Source organism: Marmota marmota, unplaced genomic scaffold (assembly GCF_001458135.2).
Source record: "Marmota marmota marmota unplaced genomic scaffold, marMar, whole genome shotgun sequence".
NCBI classification, from domain to species: Eukaryota; Metazoa; Chordata; class Mammalia; order Rodentia; family Sciuridae; genus Marmota; species Marmota marmota.
This window is the reverse complement of record NW_026000174.1, coordinates 11,841,808-11,855,948: the sequence shown is the minus strand read 5'-3', so window position 1 is coordinate 11,855,948 and position 14,141 is coordinate 11,841,808. Positions and strand designations below refer to the sequence as shown.

Sequence of the window (14,141 nt, the reverse complement as noted above, 5' to 3'; positions counted from 1 at the left end):
ATTCACCATAATTCCTTAGAGCAGGAATCCTTGTCTTCTTCCAGATTAAAAAAAAAAAAAAAAAAAAANAGTGTCAGCAACTTGGGAGGCTGACACAGGAGGATTTCAAGTTGGAGGCCAGCTTCAGCAACTTACTGAGAACCTGTCTCAGTAAGTTTATAATAGCAACAAATTTAAACATACCTTAAAACAAATTTAATAAACAGATGGGTAAGCTTTATTAAAAATGAGAAAAATTTTAAACTTTATTGAAAAAACATTAAGAATATCTTTAAAATGGGAAAATATTTTAGATACATGAATAAAAAATGGTTACTTACCAGTGTCACATAATGATCTATAGATTCCTTATTCTTCCAGTCAAATTCCGGAATGTCTCTTGGGGAATTTTGCAAGCCAATTCTACAGAGACTTTTTTCTTTTTAATCAATGAGCAAAAAAACTGAGATAGTCCCCCAAAAAGAAAAATAAGATGAGAAGGCCTGCCCCATGAGCTAGTGAGATGAATTATAAACCACAGAAATTAAGAAAGCATGGTGGTTGAGAAAGGTATTATCAGAGCAAAGGAACAGAATAGAGGCTCCCAAAATCATGTATCAGAATGTCGTAAAAGGCAGCTGCGTTACTGAAGAGCAAAGAACTGCTTGCTGAACAGTGCTGACCCTTCTGGTTGCTCCTTATGAAAAAAAAAAAAAGAAATGTGATCTGCACCTGACACCAAACACAAAGATAAGTGCCACATGGACTAAGGCCTTCACATGGGATAGCCAACTGCTTTTGTTAATTTTAGGAGAAAATATTCTTTAGGAGAAAAGAAAACATTCTTTTATGAACCTAAGCTATGGAAGAACTTCAACAAGACATTTAAAAATGCAAATACCAGAGGAAAGTGCAATCTATTTGACTATGATAGCATTTAGAATTTCGGTGTATCAAAAGATGCCCTAAGTGCTGGGGTTGTGGCTCAGTGGTGGAGCGCTTGCCTAGCATGCATGAGGCACTGGGTTCGATCCTCAGCACCACATAAAAATAAAATAAAGATATTGTGTCCACCTAAAACTAAAAAATAAATATTAAAAAAAATAATTTTTTTTTTAAAAGATGTCCTAAGAGAAGCAGGGTGTGGTGGCAAATACTTGTAATCCTAGCTACTCCAGAGGCTGAGGCAGGAGGATGGCAAGTTCAAGGCCAGTCTCAGAGACTTAGCAAGACCCCATCTCAAAATAAAATAAAAAGGGTATGTAGTTCAGTGGTTAAAGCGCTCCTGGGTTCAATCTCCAGTGCCATAAAAATTTTAAAAGATGCTACCAGAAAGTGAAAATACAAGTGTAAAGTGGGTGTGATGAGTTATATTTTCCATAGACAGCTGTGACAATAGCTCTTACCCCACAGGCCCTGCTAGAGCCTTGCCACTTCCCATCAGGAGACAGTTTCTATCCTTTGCCCTTGAGCCTAGGCAGGTATTTGTGGCTGCCTTGAGCAACAGGGGACAGACAGTACGAAGCTGTGTGACATCCAAAGCTAGGTCATAAAATGCCATACTCTTCAGCCTCATGCCCTGCTTCTGGCCTTGGGCTGTCCCCATTCCACTTGTACCATGCAGATGCCACAAGGCTGCTCTCCGGCTCAGACCCTGGCTTTACCACATCAGATATGCTAAAGTTTGCCTGAGTTTGGCTCCTCCAGCTGTCTCCTAAGTCCCTTCCTCAGGTCCACATGGCCTGGAGCCTTGCTCTGGCCCTACCTGGGAGCAGACCTGAGAGGTGGGGAGAGGCCCAGAATACAGAAATGAAAGACATATCCAACATCCACTTATGCTGAGGAGACAGGGAGGGAGGGGAGGCCTGGAACAAACCCACATGGGTACCCTCAGAGTGGGGAGTCCTGTCCCCACCAGCTGCCTGGTCCTGTCCTCCAGACATGCCCAGTGAGTGGGAATATGTTGGGCCTTGAGAGTTGAGCCCTGCTCTGCCTTTGATGAGCTATGTGACTCTGGCGTGTCACTGTGCCTCTCTAGGTCTCAGCCTCCCCAGCCCCCAGGTTCCTGTGGAAATCTTTTTTACCATCTTACACCTGTCAGGGTTCTGATATGTGCTACAGGTGCTCCATAAGGAAGGCCCTCCCCGCCACCCTTGTGCCTACCCAAACCTCCTGCTCATTTGCCAAGGCCCTCAGACAGCAGAAATCATGCCAAAGCCATCTTTGTGTCCCAGGTCCCAGCAAGGGGCCTCACACAAAGCAAGAACCAGGAAATGGCTGCTGAGCACATAATGAAGCCTGTTCCTCTGAAGGAACCAGAAGGGCCTGCTCTGGCTGAAGGTCACACAAGCCTGTTACCAGCCACCCTGGGGATGGAGTCCCTTGGCTTCTTTGAGAGTCCTGTGAGTGAGCCGTCACGGGGATGTGGGAAGTCACCACCCTCCAGTCAGCTGCTCTCAGTGGATCTTGTGATACCCATGATAGTCCCATTTATTCACTTATTTTCCAATAATGGCACTATTCCAATAAGGGCTTTTTTTCCCTGCTAAGATCTGCAGACAAATATGAAGGTATTAATTGGCATCCATGCTGGCTTTAGTACACCTCTGAAGCTTCCATACCTCAAGAGGCACAGGGTAAACCCTCAGTGATCTGCGGGTAGACTGCCCAGGCCAATGTGCACTCTCAGGTGGTCTCCCTGGGCCTTCTATCTCTCTGGCTTTCCAACTTAGACTGAATCAAGTAAAATTCAATGTCCTGAGATATGCTCATGTGATTTTGGCCTGTTCCACCCCAGTCCAGTCCAGTCCCACTAAGCTGGAGGGTGCTCTCAGACATGAGGCAGCCTATTAACCAAGACATGGACCCTCAATGAGCTCCACTGTGGGAGCCAGTCTGTCCCACTGTCCCTCTGCCTGCTCCCTCATGTCCACAACAGCATTGCTGAGTCACTGTGTCTAGGAAACAGGCTAGAGAGCAGAGGACTGAGGCAGGAGACTGGGGTCACAGATGCTATGACATCCTGCTCTACAGATCCAAAGTCCACCCGGCTGCAGGGAGTAGCTGGTTACTGCTGACAGCTTCCCGTTTCAGGCCTCTCTGCCCCTGAAGAGAAAAGTCTTTCCCAGAGCCTGCTCACCTACAGGGGCCTCTCCATCCCTAGTGACTCTGGGCTCACTTTCTGCATGCACTTTATTGCTTTCTCTCCCCAATAAGTGCAGAGCCACAGCTGATTTTCTTCTAGGATCACCACCCCCCAAATGAACTACATGAGCCAAGCCCCTGTCTCTGGATCTGCTTTGGGGAAACCCAAAGGAAGACAACCATGGAGGAGGCTGAAGCAATAGCCCAGAGAGGTGCTGAAGGCCTCAACCAGGAGAGGGACTGAGAGGATAGAACTGGTCAGTCCCAGAGACAAAAGTGAATGGGCAGGACCTGACAATGAGCAGATGTGGGAGGTGGGGTGCTCAAGGAGGCAGGGTTGCATCAGGTTTCCGAAGTTGGCAATATCTTTACTGTAATGAGAGACGATAGAGAACTAAATGTGGTCAAGTATGACTTCAGATTTTCATGAATTTCAAGTTTCAAATCAAAATATTAAAATTCAATTTGAACTGAATTTATAAATTTTCAATTTCAAATTTTACATATTCAAAATTATAGTTAATCCTCATAACAACCTTGTAAGAGAACCTTCAGTTCCAGTCAGGGAGCTCGGTTACTGCAAGACTCTTGTGGTATACAGGGGGGAAAATGACCCTCCCCCCAAAACATATTCATTTCCTAATCCCCAGAATCTGAGACTATTACCTATCATGGCCCAAGATGGGGATCACTTTATATGGCAAAAGATGTGATTAAGACAAATATATTGATTTCCCATTACATTAAAAAAGAGGGAAAAAGGACTTAAGGTGACCCATGAGATTGTGTGATAATACAAGATTATGTGTATTCAGGATTGTATATTTGATTAATGGAATATCAAAGGCAGTTATAAAAATAATGATGAAAAAATAATGAATACTTAATGACATGGAAAGATGTATAGAGCATCTTATTATGAAAAAATAGTCTATAAAATAGTATTTATAGAAGAGAATTCATTTTGAGTATGTACATAGGTATATGTAGTAGATTCCAATTGCAGATCATTTAGATATGCAAAAAAACAGTAATTTCATTTTTCTAATTTTCTTTTTTCTTTCTTTTTTTCTAATTTTTATTTCTGTAATGAACCCCCATTCTGTGAGGTAGAAACTTAATCTCAGTCATATTTCTAAATTCCCTACCCTCACCTCCTTTTCTCTGTTCCTACAGGTAGGTCAAGTGTCACCTGTTCATGGTGGATCCCCTGAGACAGACATTCCATTACTTTGTCTGAGTCCTGGCTGCCAGTCCTCACTGGTCATTGTCTGGTCAAGCTTTGTTCCCAATCATGGGCCCTTCAGTTCCAGGTAGGGAGCTTGGTTACAGCAAGATTCTTGTGGTATACATGGGGGGGGGATGACCCCTCCCCCAAAACATATTCATTTCCTAATCCCCAGAATCTAAGACTATTACCTATTACCTATTATGGCAAGAGATGGGGATCACTTTATATGGCAAAAGATGTGATTAAGACAAGGATTTTGCAAGGAGCAGCTTATTATGGATTATCTGGGTGAGTCCAAAGTACAATTCCATGTGCCCTTGTAAGAAACAGAGGAAGTTCAGACAGACGAGAAGGTGATTTACAGATGGAACAGAGAAAGGTGCTAAGAAGACCAAAAGCCACCAGAAGCTGGAAAAGAAAAGGAAAAGATTCTGTTGCAGACCTTCCAGAGGTGCTGTGGCCCTGCCAACACTTTGATTTCAGCCCATGACAGATTTCCCACTGCTGGCCTCCAGAAAGGTGAGAGAACACAACTCTATTGTTTGAAGCCACCCAGTTTGTGGTGATTTGTTACAGCAGCCTCCAGAAACTGATACAGCTGCACATCAGGTACACTATGGTCCTGCCTGGGTCCAGCATGGGAGCTTTTCAAGTCTCTCCGTTACTTCCCACACTCCCAAGGGCCCAGGACCCTGTGCTGTCCCCAAGCCTCTCCAGGGCTATGAGGCATTCTGGGAGGCTCCCTCCAGCCCATCAGCCTAGGCTTCTCTCAGATACCCCTGCTCTTCCAGCTAGGACCTCAGCAGGAACAAGGAGCTTAAGTGCCCTGCACCCAGGCTCTGCAGAGTGGGAAGGAACGGGTCTGTCCTGATCTTGGAGCCCCACAGTATCCCTCTGCCCTCTTGTGGCTGGTCCCCATACACCTTCTTCCTGGACACAGCTGGGGGAGGTGAGTGATGGGGCCCCTTATTAGCACCCACAGTTCCTCACCTTCCCTCTAATTCTGTCTCTTCTCTTCATCAGGATATTCTTCTTCTGGGCTAAAATCTTGTCAGTTCTTAAATCTTCCAAATGGGTTGCTTCCTCTCATGCCTCGAACCAAATAAGTGCCTTCTTTTCTGCCTGTGTCCCACCATGACACGAAACAAATGTTTATAGCCCAGTCATCTTCTAGCCACATATGGCACACACCCATGATTGAAAAGAAACACTAAAAAAAAAAAAAGCTTAAAAGTGGTTTTATTTGAATCACATATATTTTTATTTATGATCCTTTTCATATACATCCCCTAAAATATCTTATATTCATAAGTATTACTTTTGTAACTGAGGGAAAATTTGCTATTTAAGGAGATAACATTTAAGGTAAATTTTAAAAATAGGCGCGAAATAACTGAGCACGGGAACCAAGTTGAAGCAGCCCAGGGACGGCTGTGTTCCCTGTGGGCAGCACTCGCTCGGCTCCGGGCTCCCAGCAGCCAGGAAGCAGCAAAACACAGCCAGTTTTCATGAGTGAAACAGACCAACTGCTCAGAAGGACTGCTATTCTTAGGCCCAGGAGCAGACAGGAATTTCTGCCAAGGATCTGTTAGACACATATTATTAATCTACTCTTTCAAGAGAGAAGTGAAGCTGAGTAGTGAAATAACTTGCCCAGTGATACAGCTATGAAGAGGTAGAGCTGGGGTGGGAGCCCCTAAAACAGCCATGGGGAGTGTCCTTTAAAAACAGACCATGTGGCTTCTTTACTCAAAATCTCCAGTGGCTCCAAAGTCATTCAGGGCAAAAGCCAAAGTTCTGATGGCCTATGAGGCCCTGGTGAATCTGCCCAGTAACAACCACCCTGACCTCTTCCCCTGACTCTCTTGTTCCCTGCTCCACCCAACAAGGCTCCATGGCAGGGCCTTTGCCCTGGCTGCTCCTTGGCCGAGAACATTTTCCCCAAAGAACTCTCTCTGGAGAATTCCCTTACACCCTTTGAGCCCTGGCTCGAATGTCCTCTTCTAAAGAGTCGACACTGGCTACCCGATTTAACTTGTCACCCACCCCCTCCCCAGTGCTGCCCCCTGAACTACTCTATTTTTATCCATAGCACTTGTCACTTTCCAACATTCACGCTGCTTGCTATTTGTCATCTGCTCATTCTATTAGAAGTCATGCTCCACAAGGACAGGATTTATGTCTTTTGTTCACTGATGTCACCTAAGCACAGTAGGCAGAACCTGACACATGAGAGATGCACACTAAGTATTTGTTGAGTGATTGATAGATGCAGAGAATTCTCCCCACACTGCCAGGCACATGGTGAGGCCCAGAGAATGTGACTATTTATCTTGTGAAGCTCATGGCTAGGCCCACTTCCCTCTGCGAGTGTGATGGGCTAGGTCTTGTGCTAGTTACCAGCGATGGAAATAACCAGTCCTCAAGGACTGCCCATTCTATGGGGAATAATGCCAACTAACATAACGAGGAAAGCAAGACACATTTTTTTTTTAAAATTGGAGAGAAAAGGTGTCAAGAAAAGGAGAGAATTTATGTACAGAATCATGCTTTCATAGGAGTTTCCCACCAAGTGTTCATTAAGACCCAGAGGTAGATATGAACAGCATCATTTGCAAGCAAGTAAACTGAGGCTCATTAACCAAAGTCAAGTCGATAAATGAGTCTTTGACCCAGCAAGACCTCAGGATTCCAGTCAAGCTGGGCATAGGCAGGATATGAACAGGCAGAGAAGGGTGACTGCACCTGTATCTGTGCCAAGGACAGCAGGAGCCCAGGCACAGATGCAGTAGCATGTGGAATGTGTTCCAGGGCAGTCAGAATCAGGGAAGGGCTGGTCTGTCTGACATGTCACTTTAAGGTGCATTGTACACCTGAGCTCAAATCTCTGGCTCCTCAGCAGCCACCCTGGCCACTTGCTCAAGAACCTGCAAAAGCGGCACTGGGGTTGTGGCTCAGGGGCAGAGCAATTGCCTAGCATGTGTGAGGCACTGTGTTCGATTCTTAGCATCACATGTAAATAAAATAAAGGTCCATTACTGCAAAAGTAATCTCCAGGTCCCTTTGCTCAGTCTGCTGTGTGCCCAGTATGTCTGAGCATCCTCCCCTGCCATCCACAGAAGACACAGATGAGATTTGAACGCAGGTCCCTGGCTCCTGGCTTATTTCTTGTCAGGCATTCAAATTTCATCTCAAGTAACACTTACCCTGAGGCTTCAGTGCAGGGGGGGAGAGGGGAGGAGGAGGGGGAGGTATCCATGTCTTAACATTTAATTCTCATAATTGTGCACTGAAAGGGAATCCCAGGTCCTGATCTATAGGAAAGAAAGCTGAGACTCAGAGAGGGAAGTAGTTTGAATAGTTTGCCTAAGGCCATTCCCCTCCCCCCCACCCAAGGCAAAGCAGGATCCACTAGGGCTCAATCTCACTTGTTTGATTCCTGCCTTGGGTATCACTTTCCACTCTCACTTTCTCTGCCTTGACATTACACCCCGCCCATCTGGGGTCTCATTCCCCAGCTGAGCAACCTGGAGATCTAGTAGCTCAGCCCCCAGCAGGCTACGCAGGAGGAAAGAAGCTGAGGGAGATAGGCCCCTTGGAGAGCCAGGAGTGCAACGTTGTTCTGGGGGCTGCTCCCTGGCCAAGGAACTGTAGCAATCAGCGACAGGAAGGGGCCAGGCTACTCATACAGGGTGGGGGTGGGGCGTCTCCATGCCAGAAAAGGCCCAGATGGCCTCGACCAGGGGTCACTGCCATTTTTTTCCTCCCCCTCAGCATGGCAATGCTTGATGTTTCGGTCCCAGCACACCCACCAGGCTGGAGCACCGGCCAACAGGGATGGGGTGGGGTGGGGTGGGCAGGAGAGGGGATTCAGGCTCGAGTTAGGGCCAGGAAAGGGCTTCAGAGAAACAGAGCAGCCCTCAGCCAGGCTGGGGAGGGAAGGCCTGTGGAGTGGGAGGGGCTGCTACTACTAGTCTGGAGAGAAGAAAGAGGAGAGAAGGACACAGAAAAGTAAAGAGGAGGAGAGTGGGACAGAGAAGGAAACAGACAGCCAGTAGAAGGGAGAGAAAAAAGAGGACCAAGCCAGAGGCACAGAGACCAAGAGAGAAGAGAAAGGAAAGTAGAGGGCAGGAGGACGACAGGGGGATCTGAGAGGGGGAAAGGGATCTCCCCCAGGGGCAGGGAGAGGCCCTGGGCAGCTCCTCTGCTGGCGCTGGGCTGCCTGCCTGCTGGACTCGGGAAGGAGTAGTGACCGCACCCATGTGGAAGCTGTCAGGGTCCCTCGAGAATGAGGGTGTGGGGAGGAAGCCAGACAGGAGCCACGTCTACCAGAGGAAGCAGCAGGATTTGACAGAGGCTGAGTGCGCAGAGCAGGGAGGCTGCAGCAGAGTGGTTTCTCAGGTCGGGAGCTTCTCCACAGGGGGAAAGTGCGGCAGCCAGGCTCAGTAGGACAAGGACCAGGCTGGGTGGAGTTCCCAGAGAAGGACAGCTCCCCCAGCTCCACCTCTTTAAAGATAAAAAACAAAGGCCTAGGTAGGGGAAAGGTGTGCCCAAGATCCTATCAAAACACCTCCCTCATTCATTCACCTACACAGTCACCTGTTCAATCATTAACAGCACCTCCATGTACCTAGTACTGTGCTAGAGACTGGGGGGGACATAGAGGGACATGAGGTGGTCTCCACACACAGTCTGATGCAGAGGCATCACAAGAGATGCCACAGTGGTAAAGGAAAGCTCAGGGGACTCACCGACAGGGCCTGAAGGGGATACCAGGGCCAAATTGAAAGATGAGCTGGAACCAACCAGGAAGAGAGGGGAGGAGATATCATTCCAGGCAGAGGAAACTGAAAAACCAAGTGCTTCGCATTGGGGCCACAAAACTCAGCTCCCTGTGCTCTCCAGTGCACAAAGAGGCTATAATAAACTTTGTTTGTTATAAATCTGACTTTCCTCCTAAACTCCTCCCTCCCTTGGTCAACAGGAAAAAAAGTACATAATGTCATCCTATTTGGCTTGAAGTTCAGTCTGATCTGATCATTTAAACAATCCAGGTGATATTCAGTCTGCCTTGTATGAAAATGCTTCCTCCCTCAGGTATCTTTCACACACCATGTGGAGGTGTTGGAAAATGTCAGGAGTGTGAATGGGGGTATTGGCGGGGGGTGGGGGGCTTAATGTGAGCAACCAGGCAGGAAGATGATTGCCCTGAAGAGGCAGAATCAGGATGCCACCTGACTCTCTAGGTTAATCCTCTACCTGCCTGATTGCTGGGCTCCTCAGATGGGGTCTCCAGCTAGCAAACTGGGGTCTTCTTTTATCCCAGGCCTTGCCTCCAGTGGTGATTCCACCTGACCAGATTACACCTGGGCTCTGGGAACCTGCAGAACCACAGTCTCTACCCTCTTCTTCATCTAACCACTGCCCAGGGGCCTCCCCACAGCCTCTCAATTCAGCCTGTAGGTCACTTGGAACACAAGACATCCCAGCTAAGCAAATGCTCTTGCCTCCCTCTCTCAGGCCACAGTATAAGTGCAAGTTTATAGGGCTGCGTGGCTCTGTGCTGCAAAGGATTCCATAACATGAATGACATACCAGGGTTTTTAACCATCCCCATTCTTATAGATCTCCCCCCATGTTTCAGTATTATAAACAATGCTGCCATAAACATCTTTGTGCTTTCCTCTTCATGCTCATTTGAAGGTGTTTCTTTGGGGTGGATACCATGAGGTCAATTGCTGGGTTATATACAAAGTGTATTTTAAATTCTGATAGGATCTGTCAGGGGGCTACAGCAACTCACCAGGCCATCAACTCTTATCAACTTGAATATTACAATGGTTTGGATGTGGTTTATCCCCCAGGGGGCTTGGTCCCTAGTGTGATGATATTAGGAGATGGTGTGGACCTTTAAGAGGTGGGGCCTGGTGGGAGGTCTTTAGATCTTTGAGTTCTGCATTTGGAAGGAATTATAATAGTTCTTCTGGGATTCCTGAGTTAGTTCTCATGAGAGGGTTGTGAGAGAGTTGATTAAAAAAAGAGCAAGCCCGGGCCCCTCCCCTTTCTTTGACTTCCTGTCTGGCACTGTGATTACTTCCTCCTGCACAAACTCTGTTGTTGTGCAGTTGACCATGAGGTAGCGGAGCTCATGCTGGCACCATACCCTTAAACCTCCAGAACTATGAGTTGAACAAACTTTTTTTTGAGTACCCAGCCTCAATTCATTTTTTAGACTTTTATTTCCCTGATGACCAGCAAGGAGGGCATCTTTGCAACCTTAAATCCTTTTTTATTTCTATTGTGAATTTCCTAATCAAACCCTTAGCCCAGTTTTATTGGTTTATCTTTTTTTAATTTTTAATTTTTAAAGTTCTTTCTATTTTCTAGACATTGATCCCCTCTTATATATGTAGCAAATATTTCTCTTTATTTGTCATTTGAGTCTTAACCTTCCTCTGTCTCTTATTCAAAAAAAGTTCCTAATTGGCATGTGGTCAAATACAGCAAACATCTCCTTTAGGAGATGTTTCTTCTAAGTTAAAATTTGCTCAGATTTTTTCTGCAATTTTTGAAAGAGACCCCCTGAATTGTCCCTCACAAAGTAGAGGCAGGGTTTAGTCTACCTTCCCTAGCCGTAAGCCAGCCCATGTCCCAGCAGCCCCTGCCACCACCACCCTTCCATGTTGCACGATAGCCCTGAATGGAAACTTGATCCCACAAACTGACACAGGGCAGGGCCCTCTGCCAGGCCACCATGGTCCCCTAGGAGTTGTCCCACCAACTGCAAGCTGAACTCAGATAAGGATGCAGCTCAGCCTGCTTGGCCTGTAGCCATGGGTTGGGTCATCCTATGGGGCAAGATTGGCACTGTCATCATCTCGCTGATAAGATTCCTGTCCCTTTTTCTCCTCTCGATTAGCTCAGGGATCAGGCAGCTCTTCTTTTCAACCCTCAAAACACTCTAATTACACTCTAATTAATACCGCTTTTCTCTGACCACACGGCTGTCCCCACCCGGGGATGGCTTTTCGCCATGCTTTCTCCCAGGCCTTTCAAAGGGCGGTTGTGTTTCTCAGGAGTTGAGAAGAACAGGAAGCCTCCACATCGGGCTTCGCCCTTTCAGCCCCTCGCACCCCAGCAGCCTGAGCCCCCCGGTGCAGGAGCAGTTAGCTGTCCCCTTTCTTAGCTTCGTTCCCAGGCAACCCAGGAGGCAGCTAGCTTCCAGGGCTTGCCTGCCTTCTAGAGAACCCTGGCCCACTGTCCCCTTCCTCAGGGACCATTGCTCTCCTATGCGGTGGGGACCTTTCTTAAGCAACATTGTAAGGAAGGTCACACTCAGGGACTCCAAGATCATTTTCTGCCCGTTTTTTTCTCTCATTAAAGAAAATATAATTTAATTCCTTACAGGGCACTCTTCCTGATTGGGTGCCCACTGCCCATCTGAATTCTAGGTGACCGACAAGGCACATGTAGACATCTGAGTAGCGACCCTCATAAGAAAAGTGCTCTCTAAGGAGCCACTACGCCTGAAATGCTGCCATATGTACACTGTCACACTCCCCTCATAGCCATGGATTCTGCATCTGCAGATTCAACCAAAGGTGGATTCAAGGTTAAAGGGCCAGCCACTCTCTCACCTCGTCCATGGTCGATCTGGATTTAAAAGGTATCAGAGGGCATGGAAATGGGAATTGCTTCGTGGACAAGAATGAGAACAAAGAACTCCCCATGCATAATTTCTAATGCAAAACAGCTTTGGTCAGTGTCCAAGTGTGGGAGACCAACCTTGCACGTGACTGAGTCACACTCCCCGGCTGGGTGCTGAGGCGCTCAGTCGCAGAAATGTGGCAGAGCTCTCCCCACCCTTCTTGGGTTCGAGGGTTGGTGTTTCGTGCATGGGTGTGTCTTGCTACAGCCCCATGGGTGGGGCTACACTCACCCGTTCCTTTGTAATATAACCCCTTGCCCTGTTTAGGATAGAATCTTCCATGGAAGCGCCTTGTGTGTGTCCCCTTCTCTTACTGTGCCCTTGGGTGTGGCCTACCCCGGTGTCAGTCAACCAGCTGACAGTGAATCTCATGAAGATAGACTCAACCCCCTGAAACCTGACCCCTTGCCTCATTTGAATAGCTTCTCCTCAATAAAAGGGGTCAGCATGTGCTCTGCTCTCTCTTCCTGCGGACCCTTAAGGTCAGAGGAGCCGTCACAGCGACCCCAAAGAAAAAGGTACTTGTGTCTGTTGTGTGGTTATTTTGCGCAGCCCAGTTAGCCCAGTTTACCTCGCGAGAACAGAAACCCAGCATCTAAGTCCTCTCCTCTTCAGGGACAGTCTGACCTTCACTCTCCTGGGGCATGGTAACCTTATACCAAGGAGCCCTCACCCCAAGAAGAAGGTAGCTGCGATGAGTAGAGAGCCAGGCCCTGTGCCAATGCTTCCCATGCCACAGCTCACTTCATTCTCATGGCAACTTGATAACGAAAGTAGGGTGTGTCGTGATCCCCATTTTACAGATAGGAAAACTGAGACTCAAAGAAGTCTGAGATAACCTCAGCCTGGAGGCTGCAGAGACCAGCTCCAAAGCCTGTGATCGTCTAACCATTGCTTAGAGTTTTGGAGTCCTCATGTTGGCCACCCACTCTATCCTCTGTTCTCAGCCCCATTCCCAAAATGAAGTGACACTTCCAGCAGGAGGGGGCTTTGCTTCCATTGCAGCAGAATGGCAGGAGCTAACCACCGAGATGGCCACCCAGCCTGGGTGGAGAGAGGGCTGGATGATATCACAAAGCCACGCTTTGGGCACAGAATTGTGACCTTAATGCTTAGCTTCCTTCTGCTGCTGCTGGATAGACTCTGGTCAGCTCAGGGCTTTTGCAGACAGTTTAGGGGTTTTCCCAGCCCTTTTACCTGGAGGGCGTCTAAGTTCTGGAGGCAGACAGAGGTACAGAGGTGCAGGGCACATGACCCATAACGGCAGCCCCTGCTGCCCTCATTCCCACTGGCAGCTCAGTCACCAGCATCTCCTTGATGGCATCTGTTGAAGGCCCATATTTCCATCTGCTCAGACCCACTCTTAGATCTAGGCAGGAGGGGCCTGGGCTTTGAACTTTAGAGGCCCACGCAGATCACAAAAACTGAAATACAAATATACAGATAGAAAAAGCCTTGCAAGAAATTACTTTGAAAGTCTACCGACCGACTAAGCCAACAAAAATGGCTGGAGACGGAGGAGGCAGATCGAACCCATCCCTGCCAGGCCCGAGGGCTGAGAGCACATCACTGTGTGAGCATCAAGGGCTCCTGGTGTCTTGGGGATGGGGGGATTGTAGAGGCAGACCCCTCACATATCCAGGTAGGCTCTCAGCTGCCCCCACCCTGCATGGACCCCTCAGATCAGCGCTGGCAGCACCATTAACCTCACAGCAGTCTGAGCAGCCAGGTGGTAATGAGCTCAGATGGGCACCCGCTGCAGTAATTAAATCAGGGCCAAGGGGAGTGGGTTGTAATTGAGTGCAGGGAAGCGAGGAAGCGGCCTGAAGGTCTCAAGGAAATCAGAAGCACAGAGGCGTTCATGCAGGGCATGGCTCTGGCTCTGGGGATGGCACAGGGTAAAGGACAGGAGACCCAGCTGAGGCCTCCTCCAAGACTCACTGAACCTCAGAGCAGGGGTCGGTTCCAGCACCTCCATGCAGTTGGGGAGGCAGGGCCCAGAGGGAGGCATAGCTCCTGCAAGGGCCAGACCTTTGATAAATGGGCTCTCGCCAGCCACCCCCTCTTGTATCTTAGCAG

At 48.0% G+C, this 14,141-nt stretch overlaps 1 long non-coding RNA gene across 9 annotated transcripts in view; it reads right to left on the bottom strand.

The window, feature by feature from the left end:
* Window positions 1–14,141, bottom strand: part of LOC107135494 — a 39,892-nt gene that overhangs the window by 15,764 nt on the left and 9,987 nt on the right. For 4 of the 9 annotated variants that reach the window (XR_007342259.1, XR_007342252.1, XR_007342256.1 and 1 more), the window contains exon 2: window positions 5,345–5,564. This is a non-coding gene — a long non-coding RNA (uncharacterized LOC107135494). The other 5 variants (XR_007342255.1, XR_007342257.1, XR_007342260.1 and 2 more) reach the window with 5 other exon arrangements.